The following is a 14,994-nucleotide window of genomic DNA, read 5'->3' as shown; positions in this document are numbered from 1 at the left end:
CTTCACACAAGACCCACACCCCACACACCCCACATGGTACCACACAGCACCCCGCCCCCAGGCCAGGGTGCCCGGGCCCTCCTAAAGGGACCCTAAGATGTTGGGGCCGATCTGAGATCCGGAGGGCATGCCAGGTTGTGGATGGGCAAGCCGGAGCTTCAGGGAAGAGAGGCTGTGTGCGCCCCGCCCCCCTTCCTGGGGAATCTCAGCAGACAGGCCCTTAATCTCAGGCAGGAAGCAGGGTCCGGTTACCAGGAGGTGAGGGGAATACCCTGGGCTTTGGGTAAAGGGAGCTTGTTGGGAGGGGTGCATTGAGGGTTGATGAGGGAAGAAAAGAAGGGTGAGTGGGGTCTAATCAAGTTAACCCCTTCACAGCCAGGCTTCTGTGCTCTTAGAGACGGTGTGACTCCTGGTCACAGTGAGGCTTGGCCAGCTGGGGGTGGGGAGGGCCTCTCTGGGCCTCTGGCCACAGGACAGCAGACTCCCTGCTCAGCTGCCATCTCTCCAAGGCCGGCTTCTGGCTTCCCGGGAGCCCGGAGGCACCCCTGCTTGTCCGGTGCCTCTATTAGCCTCTAAAGCTTCCGAGTCTCTGGTGCTCTGCTGTGGTTGTCTGCTGCTGGGCCTCTCAGGTCCCTGTGTCTCTGCCAGCCTGGTCGTGTGTCTTCTTTACATCCAGCCGTCTCTGGGATCTGTGTGCTGGGCCTGAGGGCAGGCTCCATACCAACCGCATCTCCTCCCTCTGAGCCTCCGTGTCTGCTTGTCTCTACATCTCTACATCTCTCTTTATCAATCTCTTGAGGTCTATCTCCATCTCGATGTGGCTGCTGTCTGGCGGTCTGGCTGTCTGTCTGGGACGGGGGCCTCCATCGGTGAGTCTGCCCTGGGCCTGTTGTCTCTGGCCTGAGGCACTTTGGCTTGGCCCTCCGGTTAATGTTGTGGGGTGGAGATGAGATGGGGCGGGCTTATGGGCTAGACCAGGGATGGCTGAAGGAGGGAGGGAAAAGGGGGCCATGGGGGAGGCAATGGAGTGGGATGTGATGGGGGAGATGAAGGGGCAAATCTCATTCCTAACCGGTGCCTAAAGCAAGCCGCGAGAGGAGTGCCAGATAAAGCTCCGCGGGCCAAGGGCGTGCACAAGGGAGAGAAAGACAGGGCAAGGAGTACCCGTGGCTGGGGCCGGGAGTGGAACTGCACAGAAACTGAAACAGACATCAATGGGGAGGACCGGGAAGCAAATAGACAGGCGGGGTGCTCTGGGTTCTGATCCTGACTCCACCAGCGGTCCCTAATAACCCTCTCTGTGCAGGGAGTGCGGGGAAGGGGGCAGAAGCCTTCCCCAAACCCAGGACAGGAGACTGCTTGGCCCCTTCTGTCCCTCAAGGGGTATCCCAAAGTCCCATCCAGTCCCAATGTCCTCTGTGTCTGTGATTGGGCCAGGGGGCAGGTCAGAGAGAAGAATGGAGGTTAGATAGCTGGAAGGACTTCCTGCCATGCAGCAGGAGGGTGAGGAGGCCCAGCTTCTCCCCGCCGCCCCCCCCCCCAGCGGTCCTGGGCCCCTCCATTGGGGCTGGGGGTGGGGCTCAACAGCTGGGTAATTAGCCCTCGCTCTCAGGCCCTGGGGGAGGGGCTGGCTGGACTGAGAAACCAACGCAAAGTGACAGGGGCAGTTTTGACACGCTGTGGAGCTGACGGGCCCAGGGGGCCGGGGCTTTGGTTTGGTGGGGGGTGAAATCCCATCAGATGATTAAAAAATAGGTCAGAGGGAAGAAGCGCAGCCGGCACTGGGTCCGTGGTGAGAACGCCATGTAGCTTCCCCGGGGGCTTTGGGCCAAAATGGGGCGGGGAAGCTGGGGAGCATTGGCAGGGGCGGGGGAGCTAGCAGTGAGGACAGGAAGGCTTCGGGGCCCAGAAGCTGGCCCTCTGTCTCCCTCAGCCCTGTCTCACGGGAACACTTTGAAATCCTATCTGCAATCCACCTTCTGGCCTTCCTGGGGTACCCGCTTCCTTCTCAAAGGCAGGAAGGTGCCGCTCTTCCTCTGTCCAGCCCTACCCTGCCAGATCTGATGCTCCCCCCCCCCCGTCCCGCCCCCACAAGACCTTCTTACCTTCTCGCCCCAGACCTCCTGCTGCAAAGGCAGCCCTTTGACTTCCCCAGCATTTCTCGACCAGCTAAAAAATTCACTTACCCCCACACCCTCTTCATCACCTTGACGACTCTACGTCCTGCTTGGGGTCCACTTGGCCCTCCAGCTTTTTCTCAGAGCTTCCATTTCCCTCTTTCCCTCCTACTTCTCCTTCTCAACTCTTGCCATAAAACAAAACAGGGACCTGGGAAATGCATACGACAAAGAAAGGGCAAGGAGGAGCTAGGGCGGGGGCCCACGAATCTGGCCCAGGCTGCTGATCTCCACACACTTCATAGATAGAAGTGACTGTCTGGGTTGTACAGACCTCAGAGACACCTGGGAGTGTTCTGTCCCTTGAAGCAGCATAGAACCACCTCCCACTTCATCTACCTAAGGTTGGGAAGTTCTTTCCATTGTCTTCCCACAGCCCCTCATGCTGCAGCTATGATCCCCAGAGCCTATGCAGACGGAAGCACCTGCTCAGTGTTCGGGGAATGGCAGCTCAACAGCCGGTGCCCTGTTCCTCATCAATCTCAGGTGCACACAGAAGGCGGGCAGGCTACAGTGTCTGAGCAGCGGGACAAACCTGGCATGAGCCGCTTCATCTTCAGCGAGGGGGGCACCAGGGTCCCTCTCACAGCAGTGGAGGACACCCAAGGCCATGTTGGCATGAAAATGGATTTCGCTGGGTCTGACCTTGAGTTTAACCCCACTTACCAACCCAGACATAGATCCACTCTGACACGCAAGTCTAAGATTTCCCCGGGAGCCTGTCTTCGGCTGCCCACCCCACTCAGTCACCCACAAAGCGTCATGAGGAGTCCTGCCCACCTCCTTCCACCAGGACCACAGGCAGGCGGCACTCCCCGCAGGGTCCTAAGATAAACCCTGGACCCATGGCTCCAGCCACAGGGGGCATGAAGCTGGGCAACACTGCCCCCCTCCCATTGCCTGCTTCCATTTCTTTTCAATCACTGGACCAGAACCTGACGAGTCCAGTGGGTTGGGGAGGGATTGCTGTGGTCAGGAAAGTCCTTTGCCTTGGGACGAGTGGCTGCAAATCAAGGTACTGAGCCCATGGTCTTCACACCTCTGCACCCCTCCCCCAAGCACCCTGACCTGAGGCTACCACCAAAGCTCAGAGCCCCCTGAATGGGCTGCGCACCAGGGTTCCCCAGCTCTCACTACCCCAGACACACGGCTGCTGAGTCTAACTTGTATTTTGTCTCATCCCTGGATTCCCAGCAAGCTTGGAAATTGGAAAAACCCAAATCCTGTCTGATTACCCAATTCTTCTCACTGCTGCTGGGGTTGGGGAGGAGGAGACAAAAGAGCACCCCAAGCCACTCATACCCTCGACTTCACTAGACACTCCAGGGCTGTGAGGTCAGCTGGGCAGGGGTCCATGGTCCTCGTTCCGCAGACAGGGAAACTGAGGTAGAAGTTAAGTACCTGGTTAAGGTCACAGAGTTAGAGACCCAATGCCAAGCTCTGCGCTTTCCCATGAGAGCAGCTGCAAAGAAGAAATTATTGTTCTTCCCATTTTGCAGATGAGGAATCTGATGCTTAAATTTCCCCAGGCTCTCTGTTGTTTTGTTCCCCTCTCCTTCTCTCCTTCCAAGGTAGCCTGCCCAACCCAATTCTGGCTCAGAGTCCTTCCCCCTCCTTTGGAGAAGGGCAAAACCCTAAGGTCTCCCCAGTCACCCTAGTGAGCGCCCCCCTGTACTTTGGGAAGTCATTCCTTATGTCCTTTTCCATCTGATGAGCCTACAGAACTGAACCCCATTATGCAGCAAATCCCACCCCGCTTAGAGGCAGGAGGGGTGGGATGTAGGACTTAGGAACTGGAAGGGACAGGGAGAGGCTCAGATGCACGGCCACGGTTGGATGGGGCATGGCAGCAGCGGAGGAAAGCAGGACCCAAAGAATCTGGGAAGAATCTGGGAGTCCTGGTATCCAAGTGCAGGGGTGGGGGGGCAGGGGCATTCCTCACTTCTCTGAACTCCCTACCCCTTGAGACTGGGCTCCCTTCCAGACATCCAAGCTGTTAGGTGCTTGTCTGTGTCGGAGGGGACCTGGGCAGCTCTTAGAAGTGGGAGGAGGACGCCACTGGTCATGCTGCCTGTTGTTCCTGCTCTCTGTCCACTCCGAGTTTCATCACACCTTCAGCTCTGCCCTTCTGCTAACAGAACCCGCACTCAATCTCCCTCCCGCTCTCACCTTGGGAACTGTGAGCCAGTGGCCAAGAGGGGGGCAGCAGAGCCAGCTGGAGAAGCCAGCTGCCCCCTCCCCTCCCCTGCCAACTCGACGGTCTATGAGCCTAGGGAGCCCTGCCTGCCCCAGGCTCAGCCTCCGCGGTGGCTCTGAAGACAGCAAGCAGGACGTAAGAACTCCTGATCTAGGCTGAAAGTGAGGAGGGGGCTTTCTTTGACTACTTATGCGGGGAACTCGAGGGTCCCATCCTCTGGCCCCAGATCATCTCAGGATCTAAAACCACCTGAAGCTGCCATTCTTCTTTCACAAACCCAGGGAAGATTTCCAAAAGGATAATCTGAGGCAGAGTCCCATCCTTGCCTGGGCTGTAAGTTCTTCTTCGAGTCTAACCTTGGTCCCTTGCAGAGGGGTGGAAGGGGGCAGAGATGAATCGCAGTTTCTTATAAACCTGGTGGCTTCTTGTTCCCCGACGACAACATAGCGGAGGAGCTCTGTGGTTCTGGCTCTGAGTCAGGCCCCCTCGCCTGGGCGTCCCCAGTGCCATCTCTCTCCGCCCCGCCCCAGACTGGAAAATCAGGCTCATGCCTCTGCCCGAGTCAGTGCTTCCCCTCACGAATCTCGCTTTCCCCTAAAGGGGGGTATTTCCTCGAAGCTGGGAAAAGTTAAGGGGGCAGAGGACTTGCCAGCTATGGGGAGATGGGGAGATGGGGAGGCGGATGGTGGGCATGGGGCATGGGGCAGGGGTGGGGCTACGCTGCCTTCCCTGTCCTCCCCCTCCCCCACTGTGCCCAGCTCCCCAGTCCAGCTCTTCTAGCTCAGGATGTGTGCACCAGAGCGCAGAGCTTGGTGTGTGTGTGTTCACACACTTAACACAGATATATGGTTGGTATTGGGGGTCGGCCCCCCCAGCCCCCAACAGTGAGGAGGGGGAGAAGGCTGGGACGTGTCATGCTTCTGGTATGCCTGTGAATGGTCCATATTTTTCCTAAATGCATGTTCTTTATATGTTCTGTGTCCACACGTGCTCTGCTTCCCTCCCAGAATCATTAAATCTGGTCAGTACCCACCTCCCTACCTTACAGCCTCAGTCAGTAAAAGGATTCCCTCCCCCTCCTTAAACGAGAAGAAGCCCCCTGGCTTGGCCCGCCCCAAAGGTTGGGGGACTCGGGGATCAAAGAGGAGGTAGGCATTTCCCTTCTCAGAAAACCCACTCTTCCTCTGCCTACGGACCAGGGGACCCCCCAGCCCTCAGCTGCTGGGGGCTGTTCACAGAGACAGGGTCCGTGTGCAGACCCGCCAACTTCCCACCTGCACGAAGGCTCAAAGGGACAAGAATCCCATCCTGGTGGGTCCCAGACCCCAGGTGAGGGGAGTTTGGGGAAAGCGAATCCTGGGGAGAGTGTGGTTAGATGGCCTGAGTCAGCAATCTAGAACTCACGTGTGCCCACCCCCAGCCTGGGGCACGCAGGGGTAATGCGGGCACCGAAACAGAAAGGAAGATGGGGAGACAGAATGAGAACAGGAGAGAGAGAAACCGAGACGATGGCCAGTCAGAAAGAGAGTAAGGGGCCGAACGGGGACAGGGTCGAGGCTGGGCACTGGGGGCTGCAAGAACACCAGTGATGAGGGAGCCGGCAGGAGGGTCAAGCGCCCCTTTGCCCTTCTCTTTCTTCGCTAGCCGCGCTGAGCCACCGAAGGTCAGCACTAGAAGAATCCGAGAATCCAAGTTTTTCATCTCAAGAAGGGGAAATGAGGCTTAATGATAAAGTCACCAAAAGGGAAAACCGGGCAGGGGTAGGACCCACCCTGTGCCCCAAATGGAATCGGGAGGACCAGGCAGGGGGAATGTTCGGTCTCAGCCTTCTGGATAGGTGATGCTGGGGGTGGGGGTTGGGGAGAACTGGAGATTTGTCTTGACACGTACTTGCTTGCCAAGTGCACTTCTTCCTTAGAGACGTGGCAGATCAATAAAAATAGCTAAACTTTTTAAAGGATGCTTTAACCCCACTTTACATAACATTGAGATGAAGGGAGGCGACCTCTTCCCTTGCGGATGCCCAGGAAGGAGGAGGGAAAAAAAGGGGCCCAGAGTGTTTGATCCAAAAGAAAAACAAAAACAAAAACAGTCCCTCTCTTACCCGACCCACCTCCCCCCGGAACTCAGGATCACCTGGGTTCTCTCTTCCTGACTCAGGTAAGGATGGAGAGATAGACCCTGTCAGCTCTAGAACTATCTGTTTAAATCACACGGACTGCGGGCCTGGGGCTGGGCATTCCCATTCACAGCCTGGCTTCTCCCATCCCCCGCCCGCCCTCCCCCACCCGAAAGACCACCAGCAGAACTTGGCCCGGATAGCAGAGGGGACCTGTCTCCAGGTCACATGGCCACCAGGTGTGGGGGAGAAGAGGGGAATTCCCAGCAAGCACTCTGGTCCCAGGCCCAGGCACCAGCTGGGCTGCCAAGCTGATACCCAGGCCTGCCCAGGGGACCTGCCAGTGCCCAGTCCGGCCCTCAGCAGCAGGTAGCTTGGCTCCTGGCTCCCTGGAGACTGGGAGCTGGAAAAGACAGATTGAGAGGAGACCCTCTGGGAGACCTGAGTGTCCTCATCCTCGGCCCCTCCCTGTTCCAAACTGTTGGATAAGGACAGTCCAGGAATGATATTACCTTCCACCTGGGTGACCTCCCCGCCAAGCCCCCAGGAGCCCACAGACACAGTGCCTGCCGCCCAACATGGGGGAGCTCAGATCTCATCCAAAGCAAACTACTTTTCCATCTCTGCCTCTGACTCCTCCGAAAATTTGGGGGGCTATTAAGAGGGGCTTCCAACCCCTTTAGTCATCCTAAGAAGCCGAGCTGAATAGCAGTGACTGATAGTCACCTAACCACAAGCCAATTCTGTGGTTTGAGTTGTTTTCAGGGGAGCAGCAATGCACCAGCAGAAGGCCCCGGGCAGGGGGGAGGTGCCTCCTGGACCCCTGCCCTTGCCCTTGCCCTTGCCCTTGCGCAGGGCTCCACACCCACCTCCCAGCTGCACAGAGAAGGCTCTGAAACCACCAGGAAACCCTCGCTCTCCCCTCTTGCCTCCATGTCCGCCTGGCACCGTGACTGGTTAGGAGAGCTGCTTTCTACATCCACGACACACATTTTTCATCTCTTCTTTTCATTTCATTTCATCCATGGTTTTCCCCCTTTGCTTTCATTTCCTTTCCTTTTCCGTTCTTCCCTCCCGGCCTCCCTCCCTTCCTTTCCTACCCTCTTTCCTCTTACGTGTGTGTGGCAGAAATAATTTAGGAGCTGTAGTGAAGACAGCAGAGGCTGCTGGAAGGCTCCCAAATGTACATGGCCTGCCAGGCCCCAAAACCAAACCTACAGATACCCAGGCCCAGTCTCCATCTCCTTCAGCTATGGTACCCGCTGCCCCCCAGTCACAGAGCACATCTGTTCACCTCCCTCACAGGCTGGGAAAAGATCAGGATTAGCAACAAGGGATACTCGCGACAGAACAGATTTTAGAAGACTTTCCGAAATATAGAATGCCAAAATGTCAGAGCCAAGAAGGAAATTAAAGCCACCTGGTCCAGAACCACCTTTTTTTTTCTCAAATTGAGAAGCGGAAGCTCTGAGAAGTGATGCAATGTTCCCAGAGCATGGTTAGGACCAGAGGTCCTCATTCTCAGAACATACTCTAACCGCCTCCCCTCACTGGGGAGCCGGCAAGCTGCGGGGTTTCTCGTCTTCAGGGAGCAGCATTGATCGGACCCTTTGTCCTGATGACCAGGTAGAAACATAAGCCAACCAGGGAACAGGTCAGGCACAAGGAGGCAGAGAGGCTTATATTTTTTCCAGAAACACACCGCATCCCTTTCCTTGTCCTCTTCCTCCGGGAAGTCTGCCTGGATTAGCTATGGGCCTGTCACCCTCCACACATGGAGGGAGAGAAGGAGGGAGCAAGGCTGAGAGAGATGGGCCTGAGTGCCAAACCCAGCTCAAAGCCCTGAGGGACAGGGAAGGAGGAGAAGTGAGAGGGGCCAGAAGTGGGATCTGGACAGGAGGCGCAGTGGGGAGAGAAGGTAGGGAAAGGAGGCACCCCCAGGGGAGAGAAGCAGCCCAGATGAGTCACGGCTGGTCAGGTGCAGCTCTCCTGGGGGTGCCCATTTTTGGTTAAACTTTATCATGTGATTTCTAGGAGTGGTGTGCTAGAGCTGGCTCCCACCAGCTTGAAAGAGCAGATTATGTCCCCCTCTTCCCAGGGCTCTGTGCCTTCATCACGGCAGCTGAAACTGGAGAGCCCATTGTTAGACACTGACCAGCCCAGCACTGGGTAACGGGTGCGACTTCCAAGCCAGGAGCCCATGCGTCGGTGTGCGTGTTGGCCATCATGCACCATTCCCAGGGTCCCCATGGGGTCCTATATGAGTGCGAGATAGTGCACTGTGACACCTGGGCTAGACCCGTGTGGCACTGTGTTCCCGGTGGTGTGAGACTCTGTGTGTGTGTGCCGTGTGTGTGGGAGGAGTGCGGCATCCTTGGGAGCCTGGAATGTGAGGAAGGGTATGATGTGTGTGTGTGTGTGTGTAACCAGGACTGTCATGTGCCTTGTATCTGGGGCTAAGTGTGACAGGGTGAGTCTGCTGGACAGTGGGGAAGAGACCCGCATGTGCCCACTGTTGGGGATTAGGACAGTGCCTGGGACCAGAGACCCATAAATCCCAGAGCTCTGAGGACTCAGAGTGGGTCGTGGCTGAGGGCCCATCTGTGAAGTCCCACTCAGGCTTCTGTCCCTGTTGGTCCTGGAGGGAGTCGGATGCCAAGGCAGGATCTCCCTGACCCCGGCAAGGATCTCTCTGATCCCAGGGGGAGATAGTCTTCTTCCGTGCCCCTCACCCACGTTTCAGAGTGAACCATCCCCTTCACACCATCTCCAGATCTTCCCTGTCACCTCCCATCCACACTTGGCTTTTGTCGGGGGAGAAGGACAGCTCGGGGCCTGTAGTACCCACAAGGCCAAGGATGAACGTGATGGACACGCAATCAGCCCCGCCCACTTACCTCCCTTTGCACTGGAAAACTGGGCGGGATGTCCCTCCAGAGCAGGGGGTACTGGCTGGAATGACGTGGGCTCCCCGCGTCGTCCCTTTGCTGAGCACCTCCACCCAGTCCCTCTGCCTCAGGGAATTTGAGTCCCACTACCTGAGAACCCCTGCAAGGGGTCCTGCCAGCCTTGGGCTCAGGCACCGGGGGAGGGGGCCAGGCTCCTTCACCACAGCCGCTCTCCCTGCCCCTGTCCCTCCCTGGTCCGAGGTTGGAAGAAAAGCAAGACAGGACAGTGGGAAGAGGACTGAGGGAGAGACAGCATTCCCACTTGTGGCTTCGACCCAAATCCCACACCGCAGTCCGGCTTGGGGCCCTAGGTCTTCTGCCTCACCGTCCTCCCTCCCCCTCCTCCCTGGAGCCTTCAGACCCCCATCACCTGAAGTGGGTGACGGCTCAGCTCCTGCCTCTGGTCTGCACCGGCCCCTGGCAGTCCAGACTCCTGGCCTTAGAGGGGGAGAGCTGTCTACTGTGGAAAACAACCAAGGAACCAGAGCCGTCCATTCATCCGGGCAACGCGCCAAGTGTTTTCACCAGAAATTCTTCCTAAAGTCAACCCTAACATTCCCTCTATGTGCCCTGCATCAACTGGCTCCAAGCCAGACTTCCTTCCCAGTTCATCCAGCCCTGCTCCTTCTGCTGAAGCGGGACTATCAGGCAGAGCAAGAGCCCAGTTCCAAAGAGGAAAACAAAAGTCTCTGCTCATTCCCAGCGCTCACCTTCTCTGTGCACCGTGTCCACCCCCGGCCACCACAGAAACCCACAGGGCATTGGAGCCTTCATCCCAAAATGAGTCAAGGCCCCTCAGAGGGGGTTGAACCAGGGTACAGGAATTTCCCTTCATGTCAAACAAGGGCTTTACTTGACACCAACTTCTGTCCAGCCTTCTTGGCCCTTGGAGCCAAGATTGGCTTCCCCGCTCAGAGGGGCCAGAGCTCCTGTGGGCAAACCCAGTTGTCCGCTGGAGATGCCTTCCTCCCTGACCTCTGTTAACACCTAACTCACTCCCTAAGTTCGATGTTAAGGTGGGGGGAACCCTAAGTCCTGGCTTGGGGGTGAGAAGCGCTCAGGCCTGCTGAGCTGTACTGCACACCCGCCTCACGTTGTGTCCCACAGTACTCTCCACATCTTCTGTCCAGGGAAGCAATGGAAATAGAAGCTTCTCCCTAGGTCTGAGGCCTCAGGGGGCTCTCAAATGGGGTGTCAAGAGGCCAGCTGCAAATCTCCTAGCTCATTCTTTTTCCCCTTGTGCTCAAGAGAGCAAGAAGATTTTCTTCCAGCAAGGAGGGAAGCGCTTGGAGGCGGGGAGAGGCTCCAGGGCCAGTAGGGATGGCTGGCAGGAGGAGTGGAGGCAGCGGGCCATCCAGCTGACCCCTAGGGGAGCTGGCATACCCCCCCACACACCCTGCCCCCTGCACTGCATATATTCTCTCCCTCCAAAATAGCATCTCTGGAGGGGGGAAGGGGGGGTTCTCAGCTCACTGTTCGCTCCTTCCCACATTGTGTTCACAGCTCTCTGGGCTGTCTCTCGCGACCTGGTTTCCCTGCCAGGCCCTTCTGCTGTGCCTCCGCCCTCACCACTTGGCTCTTCCAGGTCCCAGACCCCTCTGGCCGAGAGGGCGCTCCTTCTCCTAGCTTGGCCCGTCTCTGTCCTGCAAGCTGTGCCTGCCACAGCATCCCCTTTGCTCTTTGAGACAGAAGTGAATTCAGTGCACATAAATGGGCACCAAATGCGTTTGTGGGGGGTCTGTGTGGTCGTCACGGGGCAGGGAGGAAATAGGGCACAGTCCTGGTTCTGTTCTCCACGGAGCTTACAAAGGAGAGGTCTGGCATGGGAGCCGCTTCCAAGTAAAGCTGGGCCATAGGCCTCTCCCAGAGCTGGGAGGCCCTCCTCCCGCTCACCCCATAGCCCTCAGGCCAGGGTCGCACACTGGATCCTGGTGCACCTCGCACCACTTCCAGAATCTCTTCACAAGCTCCCCTCCTAGCGTCTGGACTATTTCTCATGCCGAATGTTCCCTTGCACAGCTCCCAGGTGGGACCTGCCCTAGGAAATGCCCAATCTGACAGAGCAGCAGGACCCAGACTGAAGAGAACAAGGTAGGCAGAGCTGGGGCATGAGAGTCGCGAGAGGGTCCCCAGGGAGAGAGTTTCCAGGGGAGGAAAGGCTGAGGGGACACTGCTCCGGAGAAGGACTGCAGCAGGGCTGGGCGTCTGGGGTGTCTGGGCCAAAGGAAGTGGGAGGTCAGGATGGGGTGTCCTCCCGGTCTGAGGAAGGAGGAGCCTGGGGCCAGCTGTGGGTCTGGAAAAGGCCTGACCTCCTGCCTCCCTCCCCGCACAGGGACCGGGCGGAGGGGGGAGGTTGGAGGCAAGGAAAGAGAACCTCCAAGAGCCCCCCAGGGAACCACCTCAACCCCTTGTTATTTCTGGCTCCATTTTCTTGGTCAAGAAGGGTGTCAGTGGTAATGCAAATTAGGAGGTGTTGGCCAACACCCATCCTGTCCCCACTCCCAGCCTCTCCCTCCCTCCCCCCATGCCCACGCTCACACAGCCAACTGGAACATCTGTGAGGCATGCCTGGTGCCCTTGACCTTGGCTCAGTTGGTATGGAGGGTGAGTGAAGCGGTGGGTTCTCTGGCGCACCAGCCCCTGCCCCACGGACAGGACAGCCGTCTGATACCCAGGTCCTCCCCCTCACCGTGGCCCCCTCTGGCCCTTGACCTGGCCAGGCCTCCTGGGTCATTACCATCCGCAGAGACAGCCAATGCCCAGACCAAAGCCTTCTCTCCAGGCAGCCATGGGAGCAGCAGAGACTGCAGCACTGTCCCCGGCACTCCCTGGCCCTACAGTTTTGGTTAGATCTCAAAGGCACTTGGGCAACCCCAGGGCACAGTCCTGAGAACCCCTAGTTTCTCTGGAATCAATACAGAGAGAAGGCAGGAAGAGAGCAGGGCTCTGGGAGGATCTCTCACACTCTCCCCCAGGAGCTGGCCTCTGCCCAGACACCTTGTCCCCCTCCTTCCCAGTTAGAATCCACCTTGTCCTTGATGGTTCATCCATGCGTCTGACCTCAGTTCTTCCTGGGGAAGCCGAAGTGGCTCTGTTCTTGTTCTTGCTGAGGGAGAAGTGGGACCGGGGGAGCGGCCCTGCTCCCCCCACCCTATATAAAGATGTCACCCCCTCTGTTCTTGTTCATTAGTCCTAATCAGCGGGGTGAGTTGTTTCTCATTAACACGGCTGACTCACCCACACACCCCTCCTCTTTGTTAGCGATCAGCTTCTCCCCTGACACACACACACACACACGGTGTGTGTGTGCCCCACGCACGTGAACACACGCACACACCAACTTCTAGAAGGAGCTGACAGCCTGTACAGGGACCCAGAAGAGGGGCAGGGGTCTCCCAGAGAAGGGCAGCGGTGTAGGGTCCCCAGAGATGAGGCAGCTTGTGGTGAAGGAGAGACCGAAGGCAGAGGGGCCAGAGCCGGAGAGAACGTTACTGGGCGCCGGCCCTTCACGGAGCCCTTGGAGATAGACCTGTGCCGGCTTTGGTCCCTGTGCATCTTCCCGATCCCTACTAAGTCTGGCTTTGGGTCTGCGCTGGCAGGAGCCAGTGGGTCCCTTGGATGTCTTCTCCAGCCTCAACAGCGGTCTCCTCTCCATTCTGCCCCTGGGAAAGCTGTTGCAGCCTTCTCATCCTTCCAGAAGCCTCATGATCTGGATCCTTTTGTCCCCACACTCTCTCAGGCCCTAGAGAGCCCCTACGTTACTCCCACAGACTACCCAGAGTAGCCAAGGCCCTGTCTGATCCCCATTCTACTTGAGAAGAGAGGGAAGAGTGTTGGCAGGTTCCCCAGCCCTCCCCCAGCTCCCCGACCTCTCATGTCCTCTCCTTTTGGGGGGCATTAAATGAAAGCCTGCAGTTCTGGAGGACATGGGCTGGGGACACACTGGCTTTCCCCTTTTTCTCCCTTCCCTCCCAGCCCTCAGCAACTTTCTGCCTTGCACCTGAGCCCCTTCCCAGGTCCCTAGAAATCAAAGACAGAATATGCACCCTAGGGGCGCCTGGGTGCCTCAGTGGGTTAAAGCCTCTGCCTTCAGCTCAGGGTCCTGGGATCAAGCCTCACATCAGGCTCTCTGCTCAGCATGGAGCCTGCTTCCTCCTCTCTCTGCCTGCCTCTCTGCCTACTTGTGATCTCCATCTGTCAAATAATAAATAAAATCTTAAAAAAAAAAAAAAAAAGAATAGGCACCCTATGTCCCCATGCCCTCCTCACACCGGTGACCACAAAGATGTCCAGGCTATGGGATACCTGGGTTCCCTCTTACCTTCAGACATGCCAAGGACCAGAAGTGGTTCCCCAGGTCATGCCCCAGCCTATAGTTCATTCCCAGGTCATCCTTTGCCTTTTTTCTCTCAACGACTGGGATTTTTCTTTGCCTCATGTCCTTGTACCAACCCTAATTCATTCAAATTGCTAGCAAATGTTTCCAGAGATGCAAGAAGGACCCGACCCAGAAACCTGGGTGCTGCCTTCTTCCATGGGAGTTGTCTGAGGTGGAAGAATAGCAGGGTACACTGAGTGCCCATGTTCCATAAGTCTTCAGAACCTTCTTTCCCACGGTTTATGAAGCCATGTCCCATAGGAATGGCTATTCTCACCTTTCTTTGCACTCAGGATTTGGCTGCAGACGGAGTCAAGTTTGGAAGAACTTTTAGAAGCCAGCTGTAGTTGTTAACTGCAACAGAGGAGCAGAGAAAGCTGGGACATCTCCCCACTGGGTTTGAACCTTGGCACTGTTATGGGGAGGGATGTTTGCCCTGGATCTGGAGCTGAACCTCAGCCTTCTATGAGCAATTGCCCCAGCCTTTTAAGTGAATTCTTGGCCTGCAGGGGTCATGAGGACATGAAAGAAACCAAGAGTTGGTGAATAGAGCTCAGGCCTTTTCTGCAGACAAAGTCACAGGATTATGACCTGGCTTTGACAGCCCCCCCGTTGTGGGGCTTTCAAGGCAGCTGCTGAGCCTGGAGCCCAGCCCCTCCCCCACTCTCAGAACCATAAGGATGTGGAACATGGGTCCTTCCTTTTTGAGGCCAAGCCTGGTTCCTGGGATGCAGAAATCACTAGGTGAAGACATAGCGGGTCCCAAACCCCCAAGGCTTTGGAACGTCCACCTGCTGGGAGGGAAAATTCAAGAGTTCCCAACACCTGCTCAGGGCTAGGCTGGCTGCTTTGTCACAAAGACATCCTCTACTGGGGTGCCTGGATGGCTCAGGGGGTGTAGCATCCTCCTTTGGCTCAGGTTATGATCCCAAAGTCCCGGGATCCAGCCCTCCCTCCAGCTCCCTCTCCCTCTGCTCCTCCCCCTGCTTGTGCTCTCTCTCTGTCTGAAACAAATAAATAAAATCTTTTAGAAAGAAGCAGTTTAAATAAACTCCATGTCACAAGTCAACTGTGCCCACCTCCATATGCATGTCTCCAGAATCACCCTAAAACACCGATGCCCCACGCATCCCGTTGTCCAGTGCAACCCTGCATGGTTGCGGTTCCTCGAGACA

General features: G+C 57.0%; 1 long non-coding RNA gene across 1 annotated transcript; it reads left to right on the top strand.

The window, feature by feature from the left end:
- The first annotated feature begins 66 nt into the window (after positions 1 to 66).
- LOC106007063 lies at positions 67 to 14,758 on the top strand. The gene is made up of 3 exons (XR_001181571.2): positions 67 to 258; positions 11,461 to 11,532; positions 14,113 to 14,758. It is a non-coding gene; the product is annotated as an uncharacterized LOC106007063 (long non-coding RNA).
- The last annotated feature ends 236 nt before the right edge of the window (positions 14,759 to 14,994 follow it).

Source organism: Mustela putorius, unplaced genomic scaffold (assembly GCF_011764305.1).
Source record: "Mustela putorius furo isolate JIRA1106 unplaced genomic scaffold, ASM1176430v1.1 tig00003962_pilon_pilon_pilon, whole genome shotgun sequence".
Lineage (NCBI taxonomy): Eukaryota > Metazoa > Chordata > Mammalia > Carnivora > Mustelidae > Mustela > Mustela putorius.
Note: the sequence above shows the minus strand (reverse complement) of the source record. Positions and strands in the feature narration are given on the sequence as shown.